Source organism: Cydia splendana, chromosome 1, assembly GCF_910591565.1.
Source record: "Cydia splendana chromosome 1, ilCydSple1.2, whole genome shotgun sequence".
NCBI classification, from domain to species: domain Eukaryota; kingdom Metazoa; phylum Arthropoda; class Insecta; order Lepidoptera; family Tortricidae; genus Cydia; species Cydia splendana.
This window is the reverse complement of record NC_085960.1, coordinates 34,392,315-34,409,498: the sequence shown is the minus strand read 5'-3', so window position 1 is coordinate 34,409,498 and position 17,184 is coordinate 34,392,315.

Below are 17,184 nucleotides of genomic sequence, written 5' to 3'. Positions count from 1 at the left end.
ACTGAGGGACGTGACGATTGTGGGCACTCTTTACCAGTGCTCTCCAAGCCGTTCTGTCCAGTGTGCCTGGGCCCAGTGCATGCTAACCTGCAACGACGATTTCAAGCTAATAATTGTGGTACATGGTTGTGTACCGAACTATAGTTGGATGATTTATGATACCTACAGATACATTGTTGCGAAATATGTACCTAATATACAACGTGTCCCAAAATTCAACGATAAGCTGGCACCAGAAGATGGACCTGCTCATGACTACTCCAGGGAAAATAATAAAAAAAATTGAAAAAAAATAATTGAAAAATGGCAGACATGGTCGTTAAAAATACCACTAGGGGTGTCGACTTTAATTTTTTTTTGTAATTCCATAATAAATTGAAATATATTTTTTTGTTTTTTTTTTCCTCGAGTAGTCATGAGCAGGTCCATCTTCTGGTACCAGCTTATCGTTGAATTTCGGGACACGTGGTATACTGCGAGTGTGTTGCCGAGTCGCTAGAGTCGAACCAAGCAAACTCTGCATGGTATTTGCAATGATTAAGTGTGCAATGTCAAGATTAAGGTCAAATTTCTAAGAAAATATGACGTTTTAATGACAGCCCCTCACTTAATTTGTACTGTTCATATCGATACAAAGTTATCTTTAACGGACTCTGGCGATTATAGTAGACGCTGTAAACTCATGGTAAGGGTACTTGGAAAACAACAATACGAAATAATCGGAGCACAAGAGTCGGCAAATTGATTGAAAAAGATTTGATCAAAGTCAACAGTTTCATGGCCTATCTATATTATGTCTGGATGATATATATATTTTTTAATTTTAATCAGGCAACAAGGCCTATATATTTCTTTATACCTTACAGAACATAGGTTTTATGTACATATTATGCATTTTAAAAACTTAAAACTAAACATTATTTAGGCGACAACGTTTTGTGCGTGGCTCCGTTGAATCGGCTGCTCTTGTGTCCGGCTGTCATTAGGCAGTTTGCCCGGGATCCTCCGAAACCGCCCGACCGCTCCGACGCCAATTTTGAAAACAGATTAAATTCAAATCGCTGATATGAATAAATGTGTGTACCAATGAATACATACAAAAATACCCCAATTAAGGTAAATTTTATAAGCCTTTACGAGTAAGGATGACTCACGCTAGACAGGGCCGAGGCCGGGCCGAAGTTTCTGGCGCTTAGATTTCTATGGAAAGCACTACGTGAACACCGATCAGTCGTCATAGAAAATGACATGCCGGACGCTTCGGCCTCCTAAAGATAATTAATTAAAGTCCGGCAATTCTAATTCTCAACACGTATTGTTCTGTCCATCTCGGGCGCAGGAGTGTGGGGACTCTATTATATACTTGCTTTTAGCTAAGAACACAATTTTATTAATCAGTTGCCGAGTCTGTAGACTTTGGTTTGCATCTTATCTGTCTGAGATTACTCCGGTCCAGACGGCTAGTAATGCCCTCGTCTGATGATTGGTCACGACTTTGCCGGACTTTGATAACTCACGCGGTTTACTATGCAACTATAACACTACCTACTCAATTTTGAAACTGTTATGAGGCATACTAACATTGAATAATTTTACGGCTTAGATTCACTTGTTGTTAGTCGCTCGAGAAAGGAGACTTGGGCTCTCCGAAACATGTCGCGCGAGTGACTAAAAACAAGTGAGTCTAAACCGTAAAATTATTCAGTATTATAATATGTACTAGTACTTTGGCCGTGTCGAGGGAACAAGAAGTAGAGGCAGAGCTCCCACTCGCTGTACGGATCCTCTCCTGGAGGCAATTAGTAGTGGCACACAGTCCGCACTTCATCAGGCTCAGAACAGAGCAGCCTGGAGACTTCTTACAGATAGAGCTACTTATGGTGGTCACGACCCTCAGCTGTGAGGATAACGACGAAGAAGAAGAAATACTAGTACTACTCGTGAGGCGCTTGAGAACATTCCTGTGAGTCTCGGATATCCTTTTATTATCTGTCGGTATGTCTGTTACTTCTTCACGCTTAAACAGCTGAACTGATATAATATTTGGTACGGATATTAGTTTGAGGCCCGGGGAAGGATATATAGGGTTAGTTTTTATCAATCATCATTATCATCATTCCAGGCAGAATGTCGCGGGCAGAAGTTACTTTTAAATATTAGGGATGTACCGACTAGTCGGGAAAGCCTATTATCCATCCTCATTTGTAGTCGGCGACTATACTCTGTATCTTTAGGTATTTAAATAAAGGTAAACAAATAATTTGTACATTTTCGGGTAGTTATAACATTTATTGGTAACCAACCAAATACAAAACCGCCTGGACCTGTCACTGAACGACCTGACTTTAACCTACCTACATTATTTGATCATGTAATGTTTCTATCTACCCTCGACTGGCTTAAGGAGCCATTTGAGGGTAGATTTTGTTTACTTTTATCTAAATACCTAAAGATACAGACTATAGTCAGCAAAAATGGCTGATTAGTCGGCACGGCACTTTATTAGTGAAAGAACGGTGGTCACTGCATACCCGATAACCAGATCGGTAAATCTCTCGTGAGGTAAATCGGCCAAGTGCATGTCTGACCACATATAATGAAGGGTTTGATTCTGGTAGGTGAATTTGTGTGTGATGAGTACGAACACTTTCCCGAGTGATGGATGCTTTCAATGTTTGTATAATTAAGTACTTAAATATTAATATCGTCGCATAGTACAAGCTTTGCTTATAGGTAAGACTAGTTCGATCCGTAGGTTGCTCCAAAGATATTTATAAAAGTTGTATGTATTAGGTTTAGGCTAACACAACAATACTTTCGTCTATGGCCTGTCTGATTTCTAAGATCTTATTTTTAGAAAGAAAAACTGACGGACTATAATACCTTAGGCACAAAACTGTCATCGCCATTTCAAAATTTAGATTATATTTATTTTCTTCTTCCTAAAATTCGAGACATCTATGATATGTGAAATAATCTCCTCCTTTTTGAAGTCGGTTAATAAATAAAAATGCTTTAATAAAAATATATTGATAGGCGTCAAAGGCGTATCCCATTTGTAGCGTGACGCAAATAACGTATCGTAAAAAAGTTATCTTTGTATCGTAACGAAAGATATGTGAACGAACTTCCTATAGATGATTTATCGCATTTGTAAATATAAATACGTTACGCCAATGTCAGGTTACAAATATGACGTTTCACGGGTAAAGGTACCTTCTGGCGGACGGCGCTTACGCCATTATTAACGACGCTCCAATACTAATGCGGTGCTAAGCAACGTAACCGCCGACCGCAATAAGGTACGTTTACCCGTGGAATGTCACATTAATATTTGATCTCATTCTGATATCAGTCGCCCGTTCATCTCGACTGTATTCTGAATTTTTTTTTTAATAAGTATTCGTTCGGATATATCGCTTCCGTAATCTCTGGTAAGTTCAGTCCACAGCTTACAACTAGGTATGTTCCAAATTCATGTTCGAGTATAGGTTTATAGTAACCTGAGTTTAGGGCTCCTTATATTGGTATAGCTTCCGTAAAATGTCAATGTATTTTTCAGCCACCATGTATTTACAATATTATTTCACTGAGCAAACGTAGGTATCCTTCATACGAGTAGGACATTTATGTGTAGACATAATATAAGTATCGAAAGTTATATCAACTGCGCCCTCGTGTCGAGGAAAAAAAAATACACCGTTAGAGTAAATCAGGCGTGAAGTCACACTTCATTACGCGGCCATACATTATCGCGTTAGCCCAGACAATAGGTTTAATTGACCAAAGGGATCTACTGACGTACTTACACATTTTAGGATACTTATTAAAAGATGGAGCGCAATATTTTCTTTTCATTTATTTGCATAGCCCGGTTTTGTGCAAGTGATTAATTAAATACCGATACTCTTACTCAACTTTATCGTTATCGTTATCGACTAGAGTAACCGATAGTTGTTAGGCTGGATACCGGATACCGGATATTCGGCCTTACCATCGGCCGAATATTTGTCCTGTTTCGTAGTGAACGTTCGCGCGTACTCATTTCTAGGTTCCGAATGAGTGCGCGTGCAAGTGAGTGGAGTGTTGAAATTGTTTTAAAATAATAAACGAGTACGATTATAAACCGTGAACGCTTCTTATTCCAATTTTGTTTACTCCGAAATCAAGCAATATTATCCGGTATCCGGCCGGATAGTAGGCCTCTATCCGGTATCAGCCGGATGTTAAAATAATGGTCGGATAGGCCGGATACCGGATAGTACCCGAATATCCGGTGCATCTCTATTATCGACATTATTAATTAAGTATGTTAGTTATTTTATTATCTAGTGACCGATGAATTGGTACCTACATAAAACATCACCATACCATATCATATCTCAGGAACAGCGAAAACGTGAAAAGTAGTCAAGTGGCTGGCGGGGCTCCGAGCGCCCACAGCGCGGATTCATAGGGTTTTACAATATCTACGCTTATCTTTGTATGACATTATACCAACTGGATCTCTAGTAATTAATGGATAACCTTCTAACCAACGACTTAGGCTGGTCCAGAAAATGCACTTACAGGCAGGTCCACCTATGCCGAGGATGCATAGAGATAGGATACACAGTATCTCATGTGGTGCTGGAATGCAACGGAGTGGCTCCATACAGGGCCAATCACGGATCTCCGAGGGATCTACTCAACATCAAAGGTTTAATAGGATTCCTTGAGGAGTTGGGGTAGCAGGACTAGCCTATAAACCCCCGTCACTCAAAATAGGCGCCAGTCATCGAGTTGCGGAAAACTACCCTTGCTACAATACAATACAATATATTCGGTTAACGAGGCGAAAACTAACAGACAACCTTGCAATAATGCAAGCATCAACAATACTTTTACTAGAATTATTTGTTTTTTTACAACTAATATCATAACTGTACTGACTCAATAAATTACAACAATCATTGCAATATCCCGTTTGTTTGTTTATAATTAAAAAATCGCCTAAGGTATTTTTTTTTGGGTTCCGTATTTAACTATAGTTTCCCTGTGTCCATCTATCTGTCTGACGGGCAATACAGCAGACATCTCTCTGTAGACGGATGGCGAAACTACATGTTAGGGTTTCTTGTTTGACTACAGAACCCTAAAAATGCCCGCCGCGTGTAAATTCTGATAATTGATGTGATTAATCACTTGTGCATTATTTACAAAATAATTAGACAATTATTTTAATTTTCCAGCGCCTTATGATTTTCACACATGAGTGAAATCCATATTACCTTGCAATCAAGGTTTGTTAATAAACGAGTTTAGTCGATCGTTGCCAGTGTGCATCGTGGCTCTGTTCTGGTTAGGATTGAACAAAAATTCATAATGTTTTCAAAGGTAAAACTTTACTTTAAAAATAGATCTTTAAAAGTACCGTAAAACGGGGTGAGTAGGTTTCGCGGGGAGAGGTGGGTTATGAATGGGGAGAGAAGGTTTGAGAGGGGGGTGAGAAGGGATTTTAAAGCTACTGCTACAAAAATAATGTATTCCAATTTAAAATGGAGCTATAGTAATACGCATAAAAAAAAGAGATCGATCCAACAATCTTCCAAAATCACCTTTGTATGAAAACCCCTCTCACCCCAAATACGAGGCACTACGGGGTGAGGTGGATTTCTTCTTTATCGCCAAAGTTATGAAATGGAACTACCCAAAATAAAATAAAAACTAGAATACAAACGTCCGGAACACTTATTATATACACCATTCAGTTTTCATATGTAAAAATAAAATGTTATCGAGGTTTGAATTTCAGTTTTGACCCTACTCACCCCATTTTACGGTAATACATAGTTTATAGTCTCATTGTGGATCAAAGTGTTCATCATTTTAGAAAATGATCACTTTTGTGGACAATAGAATACAAGTTAATGACTCTGGTACAAATACCTAAACATAATTATGTGACGTTCCACCCGTGAAGGTATCTTAAGGCGGCGGAGCTTACGATATTATTGACGACGCTTCAACATTAATGGTCACGTTCGGATGTCAACTGCAGCTGCACTGTAAATTTCCTTGACAAAATGAGTGACGGAACGACCGTCATAATCGCAGCAGTAATAGTTAATAGTTTCAAGTACCTACTTCAAAAAATATCTCGTCTGCAATTATAATAATTATCTACAGGAAAGACGCAAACGAGTTAAGCATACTATGAAATGTGTATGATCCTTACGGCCCGATTCGAAGTCTTGATTTCTTATAAGCATATAAGTATTGTTCGAATCGGGCCGTTATACGGTTTAATGAGATATCTAATTTTTTGTTTATTTTCTTTTTCTTATTAGGCCATATTCGCCGCTCTAGTGGCTTTTGCTATGGCGGTAGCTGAAGAAGAGTACAGGCAATACGGTTTGCTTCGCCCGCTGGCACATAGATTGCGTCACCATGATTTAGGACACCGGCAACATGACCCGCATCAGGCTATACATCACCAGTCACCTATGCCGTACCAGCTACATGGTCCGCAACATGCGTTGCATGATCATGCTCCGCACCACCAGTCACCTACGCCCTACCAGCTCCATGGCCCGCAACATATAAATGATTATGCTCGTCTTCGACATCAGATCCATCAACAACATGTAGTTCCTTCGCAAAGACATCAGCTGCATGGCCCGCAACATATCAACGAACATGTTCCGCTTCGACATCATGGCCATGGACACCCGGGGGGCTTGCATGATTATCCTCATCACCAGCAGGGCCACCGTCATCACGGGTCTGTCAGCCCCCATACATATTTCTTGGGCGTCGACGATCCCCAGGTCTGGACCGGCCATGCGGAACGTGGACGCATCGAAGGCCATGGACATATCGAGCACCATGCAGATACTTGGTATCACCATTGATGATGAACAAACGAACGAACTCACGATTTAAGAGTCACATGGACCTAGCCGCCGCTGCCGCCATACAATCAGAGTTACGCTCACATTTTAAAACGACATTCTGAACGCCATACAATCAAAGTTACGGTCCCATTTTAAAACACAACATTCAGAAATAACATGAATTTTTATATGTCAATTCAAGTAACATATATGTATATGGTGGTATGTTTTCATCACTAAAAACTGTTAGAAAGAAAATACTATTATAATAGTCGTAGCTTTCGGAGGAAACCTTCAGGCTCATGAAGGTACGACGGGAAGACCCACCTGCCACTTCGTCAGAGCGACGGGCTCTAAACAAGAGGATTGGCAAACTAGTACGACGTGACCTCCGGTGCACCAATACTCGCTTCATTGAGCAAGCGATTGAGCAGAATCGGGGGTCAAAAGTTTTTATCCAGTCCCTTGGAAGAAGCCACCTGACGAAGCTGACCACAACTGGTGGGGCTGTTGTATCGTCCCGGTCGGGAATTCTGTCTGAAATCGAATCCTTCTATGGCCAGCTATACGCTTCGCATGCATCTCAACCAGATCCCGAAAATGAGGATTCTAGAGCCACATTGATCCGCCACTTTACCGAAGACTTGCCAGAAATCAGCACTGACGAAATCGAGATGGCCCTCAGACAGCTAAAAAATGGAAGAGCCCCCGGCGAGGACGGCGTTACAACTGAGCTTCTGAAAGCGGGAGGCAAACCTGCACTGAAGGAGCTCCAGAACATCTTTAACGCCGTTCTCTTCGATGGGAGAACTCCAGAGGTGTGGAGTAGGAGTGTTGTCGTGCTGTTCTTCAAAAAGGGAAATAAGGCCCTATTGAAGAACTACCGACCCATTTCGCTCCTAAGCCACATCTACAAGCTGTTTTCGAGGGTCATCACGAACCGCCTAGCACGAAGACTCGACGAATTTCAGCCACCGGAGCAGGCCGGATTTCGAGGAGGATACGGCACCATAGACCACATCTTCACAGTGCGGCAGATTATACAGAAGACTGAAGAGTATAATCGGCCCCTGTGCTTAGCATTTGTGGACTATGAGAAAGCCTTTGACTCCATTGAAGTTTGGGCTGTTCTGGATTCCCTGCAGCGATGCCAAGTCGACTGGCGATATATCCAAGTGTTGAGATGTCTGTACAACGCAGCTACCATGGCCGTCCAAGTCCAAAACCAGCAGACTAAGGCTATCCCCATGCATCGTGGTGTGAGACAAGGGGATGTGATTTCCCCGAAATTGTTCACAAATGCATTGGAGGATATGTTTAAAACGCTCGACTGGAAGGAACATGGTATTAACATTAATGGCGAATACATCTCACACTTGCGATTTGCGGACGACATCGTCATCATGGCTGAGACGTTGCAGGATTTAGAGCATATGCTGACCGGTTTAGCTGATTCTTCTCAACGCATAGGTCTCCGGATGAATTTGGACAAAACGAAAGTTATGTTCAACGAACGTGTTGCTCCGGGACCTATTGCAGTACAAGGGGCTGTTCTCGAGGTTGTTCAGGAATACGTCTACCTCGGGCAAATACTGCAGTTAGGAAGGAACAACTTCGAGAAAGAGTCGAATAGAAGGATACAGCTGGGCTGGGCAGCATATGGGAAGCTGCGTCGAGTCTTCACGTCATCAATCCCACAAAGTCTGAAGACAAAAGTCTTCAATCAGTGCGTCCTACCCGTGATGACATACGGAGCCGAAACGTGGACACTCACGGTAGGACTGGTCCATAAATTCAAAGTCGCTCAGCGAGCTATGGAAAGGGCTATGCTCGGAGTCTCTCTGAGGGATCGTATTCGAAATGAAGTCATCCGTCAGAGAACTAAAGTCGTCGACATAGCCCACCGGATTAGCAAGCTGAAGTGGCAGTGGGCCGGTCATATTAGCCGTAGAACCGATAACCGTTGGGGTAGGCGAGTTCTGGAGTGGAGACCGCGCATCGGCAAACGTAGCGTAGGACGCCCTCAGACTAGATGGAGCGATGACCTTCGCAAGGCGGCTGGCAAGAGCTGGATCAGAGTTGCCGCAAATCGTGCTCAATGGCGTGCAATAGGAGAGGCCTATGTCCAGCAGTGGACGAGAGTAGGCTGATGATGATGATGAATAGTCGTAGAGCGAGTAGAAAATTTTTATGTAAAATTTCTACTCGCTTTATTTTTTTTTGTATTACTATTTCTAGCAACGAAAACTTGTACCATACATAGATATGTATTTATGTTACTTGAAATGTTTATGTCAAATTTCATTATGTTGTTTTAACATGAGAGCTTAACTTGGATTGTATGGCGACGACTATAGGTTCGTGTAACTCTTAAGGTATTAATATTAGTATTTTTTGTATTGTTCACGTATGCACTTAAAGATATTGATCTTTTCACTTACTAACCCACTACGAATATCATACTGATGTATTGTTTGTGTTTATTCTATTGTGGGACCTAAAATTTCTTAATTCAGAATTAAAAGAGTAAACTGACATTTAAAAGCGTGTATTTTCATGATTTTATTACATACCAGGTCGGTGGTAAGCAAGCATACGGCCTGATGGTAAGAGGTTACCGTAGCCTATTGACGTCTGTGACTCCATGGGTATTTTTGAACAAATTGAAGAATTTTTAACGGAAAAAAACGACTATACAAAACAATAAGAAATGCTATTAACATTATTTGCGACCATAGTGCATCTCATAACAATTAAGCATCCCCATGTATTTCACCATCAGAACTGGATTTTAGCAAAAATGGGACCATCTGAAAATACCTATATTATTTTAACCAAAAAAAGTTTTAAAAATCGGTCCTGAGATGACGGAGTTCTGAGGTAACAAGCATTGAAAATAATCATAATAAATATAGAGGAATTGAGAAACTCAATTTAAGCCTTCTGTAGTCAACTGGTTATCATCATCATTTTCTCCTCCTGTGGCCCACGGCCGAGCATAGACTCTCACCAAGTACGTCACCTATCCCGGTCCTGGTCCTGGGCTAGTCTCATCCAGAAGTGCCCTGCGATCTTCCGAATGTCGTCCACCCAACGAGCCAACGGACGCCAGGCGCTTCTTTTATCCGAAAACGGCCACCAATCCGTCAACATTTTGGTCCGTCCGCCATCACTCTGCCTGACATCATGTCCCGCCCAATTCCAACGACCCAACTTAACCAAACCCTTACAGTTTCGCCATTTCCGTCTGCCTGTTTCTCCGTCAGCGTCTTAGCTTATTGGTCATAATGCTAGAGGGTGGATTTCAGCACAAAAAATTTCACCATACAAAAAATTTTTTTTTTAAATGTTTAATTTAACACGATTCTAGCTGGGTAAAGTAATGGGGGGCTGTATATTGAGGATATGTATGGTATTTATACAATCATTTGTGGCTTATATTTGAAGTTATCGCTTTCGGAAAATAAAAACGCAAGATGGTGATGACAACCATGGTATGGTAATGACTCTTTTATAGACGGTAATGACACTGCATGTACGGTAATGACGATTTGGGAACTAATTTACATATGTATTAAAAACGTATTAAAAAAACAAAAACTTTTTTTAATTGTAAGACTTTAGAACTTTAATAAACATTACAAATAACATGTTTTTGAACATAAGACTAGCTACATAAATTATTTTTAGAAAATTATAAAAAATACATTTTATTCATATAAATAAATATATAACAAGTATTTTTATTGTATAATTTTAAATAATTTATGTTCCGAAATAGGCAATTTATGTATTCATTTATTTTTTTGGGTTTTTTCAATGTTAAATCATATTAACAATATTGTACTCTTATTATCAGTTTAAACCCGCATCTTCTTTTATCTACTGCATAACTTGGTATTTATGTCATATTATAAAATTACTGGCTTACCAATGAGCTTAATTTTTATGATATATTACTTTTTTTGATAGTTTGATTAATTGCACAAGTTTGTATTTTTGTTGTTTTATTAATTAACTTTAAAAATAGCTATAATGATTTAAATCCATATATATGTTGTTTAATAGCTAAACATTAATATATAATCAGTGTTTTATAAGTTGCAAGACCCCTACTTATAATGCATGTCATAAGTTACAAAATGTTAGGTATTGGGTCCGGTGACTACCCAATGGTATAATTATTAATTGCTGTAATTATATACATCAATTAATATAATATTATCAAAAAACATAAAGCCATCACGATAGTGAGCCAGTACCGTAGCCTATGGTCGCTTAAAACTTAATATATGTTGCTTGTTTAAATACTTTGTTTTAACACGACTAACATGCAATTACAGACTCTAAGTTGCACGATTTACATTATTAGATTATAAAAAATAAACATTTGTATGTTCTAAGTTCTAAATGACCTAAATTTTGCCTACTTCAGTCAAAATGTTAATTAAAAACTAAGCATCCTCTAGTGTGAAAGAAATGGTTTACCCTTGAATTGCCGACAGACATTTCATCGAATGTTATTTCGAAGACAACGTTTCAAGTATTTTCATTTCATCGACAAGTTATTGCGTCGAAGAATCGATAGTAGTAAATTTAAATCGGGGACTTTTAATTGGTACTTGAGTTATTTTGTATATAGTTTATATCGTGGTATTAATTTACGGGTTTTCTTATTTCATTTTGGATTGTATTTAATAAAATTTATTACGCGTAAAATTATTTCAATTTGTAATATTTCGTTATCGAAACTAAACGCAATCACGTCAGTCGGCTCACTCTGCGCGATTATAGCTATGTGCTCTAATTTTGAAGATATAATTTTACAAGGCTGCCATTTTCATTTTGGGCAAATTATAAATAGGTTGGTAACAATAATTTTACTTACTAAGCCGTTCATTTCTGTGTAGGGTCGCAGTTCTAACCTAACCTAAACCTACTTTGAAAGCCGTTCGTTTTTGTGTGGGATCGCAGTTGTAACCTAACCTAAACCTACTTTCATAGCCGTTCGTTTCTGTGTGGGATCGCAGTTCTAACCTAATCTAAACCTACTTTGAAAGCCGTTTGTTTCTGTGTGGGGTCGCAGTTGTAACCTAACCTAAACCTACTTTGAAAGCCGTTAGTTTCTGTGTGGGGTCGCAATTCTAACCTAACCTAAACCTACTTTAAAAGCCGTTCGTTTCTGTGTGGGGTTGCAGTTCTAACCTAACCTAAACCGACTTTGATAGCCGTTCGTTTCTGTGTGGGGTCGCAGTTCTAACCTAACCTAAACCGACTTTGATAGCCGTTCGTTTCTATGCGGGTCGCAGTTCTAACCTAACCTAAACCGACTTTGATAGCCGTTCGTTTCTGTGTGGGGTCGCAGTTCTAACCTAACCTAAACCGACTTTGATAGCCGTTCGTTTCTATGCGGGTCGCAGTTCTAACCTAACCTAAACCGACTTTGATAGCCGTTCGTTTCTGTGTGGAGTCGCAGTTCTAACCTAACCTAAATCTAAAATTCTTATAACAGAAAAATTTATAAATGTGTAGTACGACATATAAAAATGTATTAAAGTAATACGTCGAACAAATTAATTGCAATGTTAAGTAGTTGTGCCAATTAAAATAATTTGAAACGAACTAGCGATCAAGTAATATTCGTTGAATAGTATTTCTACGCATTAAGAAAAATTGAAATAAATAGTATATGAAACAAAATAACGCCAAACAATATTACTAGTACTAACGTTTCGATGAATCGTTGTCGATGAAATAATATTCGATGAAAAGTTTGTCGGCAAAACAAGGGTACACCGAAAGAAATAGTTATATCTTCTTCTACATTTATAAGGTAGACATTATATAGTGTTAGAAGACATAGAGAACGTTTTTAAACATACAGCTTAATTTCATAATGAATTATAGCAAAATAACTAGAAAAGTTTCTGAGAACCGTCATCATCATACACATGAAATCATCACCGGTCGTCATTTATTCCCGGTGATGATGGGTATGGTGTTGACGATTTGAGAGTTTCTTGTTTTTATTTCTAGAATACGAATAATAGTAGTTAATGTCTATGCTACACAATAAACTTCATGTAGTTTGCCATTCATTTCAATAATTATTTCTAATATATCATTTGTAACTTTTTTAAACCAAAGCATAACGGTGATGATGCTCTGTTGTGACAAACTTCGTTTTACAAATTTGTTCGTAATATTTCTCACGATTCAATCATGTGACTTTATAGTGAAATCATTTTTGGCATTCTATATTAAAGTGAAAAATAGGGCAAGGACCTTTAGCGGTATTTCGTTGTTCATACACGGAGATAAGCTCACATTGACATTACCATGACGGTGTTGACGAATATTCGTGACAAAATTTTAAATATTTTTAAATGTACTTTCTCGGTGAAGGAATTATTGCATATTTTTTCATGTGTTAAACAACAACATGGAAAAGATATAAGTAAAAGAAAAATCGCAATCGTACGATAGGTATGCTATAATTTTCACTGCAAACAAAAAGGTTCAGATTTTTCCGGTAGACGGTGATGACTTTAGACACATAAAACATTTTATATAAAAAAAAACTATTAAGTTATTGGAGATGGTAATTGAAGGAACATGAAGAATAGTTCTTAAAAACATATAAAAAAGTTGCAACTCGCACAACCTACTAGTTTTTTTTATAAAGACCGAACCATAAGTTTTCGCTGGATTTTGAAATCCACCCTAGAAAGCTGTTTGGCATGGATATAAAAAATAATCACGCCGTCAAAGTGCGGACAGTTTGTAGTCAATTTCATTTATTTAAGAAAAAGCCTGTGTTAATTATTAACAGAAGCCGAACACCAGAAAGGGAATTAACTTTTATCTAGCCTGCCATTATTTTATATAATGACTGCAGCAGGCACCAGTTAAGGGGGATTCACGCTGTAACGAGCCGGGTCCGACACGAAGGAAGACCGCTACAAGGTTATCAACTCTACGTCGAGTCAAATCATTGCTGCCATCGCTCTACGCTGCAACATTTTCATCTTCAACACTTAGATAAGAATAAGAAATATTTACTAGCACAAAAAAGAACATAATACATAGATGGTTGGCAGTCACCAACTGTTCGTTTCTCCAGAAGCTTCCTGCCTCGCACAGCTAAACTGTGGAATGAACTGTCGCCTGCGGTAATTCCGGGCCGATACGACCTTCAAACCTTCAAGAAAAGAGCGTAGGTACTCCCATCCCATCGTAAATTCCGGAAACGCACTTCTCGATTTTGCTAGAAAAAGTTGTAGCAGGCCTATTCCGATTTCGAGATAATCACAAGATCTTGAGACGATTTAGAGATCAACTAGATCTACATTAGATATCGACTAGATGTGACTTGGATATCTAAGTCATAACTTATCGAAATCGTTCAAGAGGACCTCCAGAATCGCGGAAATGTCAAATTTGACATATCTATCTTACAAATATCTTTAAATTATCCGTATCGTAACTTTTTGAAGTCTAGTAGAAATCTAATTCATTTTCCGAATCGAGCCGTAGGTCTTATATTACGTTTTTATAACTTACGTAAAAGACATCATTCAAATTAGCTTAAAACATCGAAACCTTCAACCTTTCTGTAACTAACCGATGATGTATGTGTATATTTTTTTCCTTTGTATTTTTACGGAAACGTACGAACGTGTCTTGCTATTTCAGTCAGTCTCGGCACAAAAAGTACTAACGTTGACTGAAGTAGCATGACAAATACGAATGTTTCCGAGAAAATATGAAGGAAAACAATTGTGCACTACATCTTGTACCAACCGCATCATTTAACCCTTGCAACGCCATCACCGCCATGGTGATGATTCTGATGATGGGGAGAGAGAGAGACTGAGACGCCTTTATTTTTACCAGTTTGGTCCCACCGCACTGTTTCTTTTCCAAAAACATTTCCTTCACAACTTAACTAGTGCGGTGGGACCATCCAAGAACTCGTCCGCGGTGCGTCATCATGAACCTTGTCGGAATGCACGAAGGTTGATATTGGGCTGTCACCGCGCGCGTCAGTTGACGTCTATGGCAGTCAAAGAAACGGTCTATAAGAATTATAAAAACCATGCCTTCGTATAGTGTAAGTTGTCTCCTATTAGGAACACACACCCGTCGAACGGCTGCCACCCTGGCAACTCGCCAGTATCGCCAAACTTATTTATAAGGGTATTTTAATAAATCCCTCCTTTCCAAACTTCGTGTAATTGAAAAAAGTATTACAGAGCCCGTGTGGAATACTTGCATTCGTAATAAGGGCTTGTAAATGGCTTGCTACTAACTTAACTTTTTAAATTGAAAAACATAAGGTTAGGTAGGGTAAGGCAGACATTAAGGCAAGAGAACAACTTTGTAGAAAATTAACAGTTAGAGGTAGTTTTAACCTACCAAAAAATAAAACAATGCATATAAAATGAACTTAAAAATTCTTACATAGAAAGACTTTTCTTATACTGTTTCTTTTGCCCCGAATAAAATAAACTATGCTTCATTTACCCCACCTAGTCAGGCAGGTGTGTGGTTACTTAATAGATTGAAAAACATTGATATATTGTCATCTTGACTAGGGGACTTCGTTGTGCGTTGTATGCGCTTGCATAAGCATAAGCAGCATTGCATAAGCGCAAAAACTCACTCTTAAGGATGACTCACGCTAGACCGGCCGAGCCCGGGCCGAGGTGTCCAACATGTCTTTTTCTATGACGGCTGATCGGTGATCACGTGGTGCTTTCCATAGAAAACGAAGCGAAACGAAGCTCCGGCCCGGCCCCAGCCCGGTCTACAGTAAGCCATCCTTTATAGCTCAGCTTCAAATAACATTCTGTAGGATATTTTGTTCAAAATATTACAGAAAAATATTTCAACAAAGAAAATCATTATAAACAGGCTTCGACACTAATTTCTATATCAAAAGGGCTACATAATAGACCTTCCCACCCGAACTGAATACCAATTGTATTTTTCCGTAGGAATTTAATCAGACAAATCTTGCGAGATTTTCGTAACCGTGCAATTTATTTAGCTAATCTGGCACGTTCGGCGACGCAAAAACCAGGGAATTGCGTTTTAAACTGGGATCAGATTTACATCGAGAGTGATCCAGAAGGTACAGTTCGGATTCAGACAGCACTAGCATTAGGTACTGCTGCAGTATTGCAGCGCAACATTACTGCTGCAAATCTCAAAAATTGGCGAAGCAATGTCCATTTAAGTCCATTTTTCGGCAGTCAAATTTAATATAGATTTCTCGATAAAATGTTCCTTTTGTCATTTCCTGCAGTGATGCAGTCGACTGCAGCAGTATTGCTGCAGCAAATGGCAAATTCGATGTTGCTGCCCGGATTTTCGCCATTTGCGGCAGCAATGTAGTCAGCAGTGATGTCCCGCCGCGGCAATACTGCAGCAGTAATGCTGGTGCAGTCTGAATACTAACGGTTAGAGGGGCTACCGCCACATCGAAGAATCGAAAAACGTTATCTGCCTCTTTATCGCTCTTGCAGTCTGCAATAGAGAGGCAGATAAGCAAATTTCGGATTTCGTTTTTCGCGGTAAATGGGAATTTTGCCTTCATATGGAACGCACCGAATGAATATTGGAATGGGGAAACATCACCAATATGTTGGAAGCGGGTGTGACGTGTTCGACAGTGTAATGCATAAATATGTGGAGCTGCACCATTACATATTCTTACAGTTTTTACATACATACGAGAAACAGCTCATCGAAAGGGCTTTGAATATATGTAAGTGCGTGTGAATAAAAAAACAGTAGGTCAATAGGAAATTGCCAACTAGAGCTCTGCTGAGCGAGGATAGATAAATGAAGTGATTTTATTCCTTCTTAACAAAAGCATCCCTCGCTTCGCATCCTTGCACATCTCTTGTGTAAACGCAGCCTATGGCAGGCAATAAATAAATACATTTTGAGTCCGACCAATGTCTAGAGATTACAATATTCTGCAAGTTATATTATAAAGAAAACCTAATCGGCCTAATCAGTACACGCGTATCGAGTCCCTGAGGCACCCTGAAGTAATAATATGTCCAATACTTAATGATGTACCAACAAGTAATTGGCAAATCTAATCCCCGAAGACCAGATTCATTGCTAACGATGTTTGATGGAGCGGGGAGAGCTAATTACAGTAATTACAATCACACGTGAATGAAGAACGAATATTAGGTAAGCAGAAAAATGGGATTATTTAGAAAATATCAACATTAATGCAATAGCAAACTAAGATCTGCTTAATAGCTTTTAAAAGTAAGTAGTAAACATA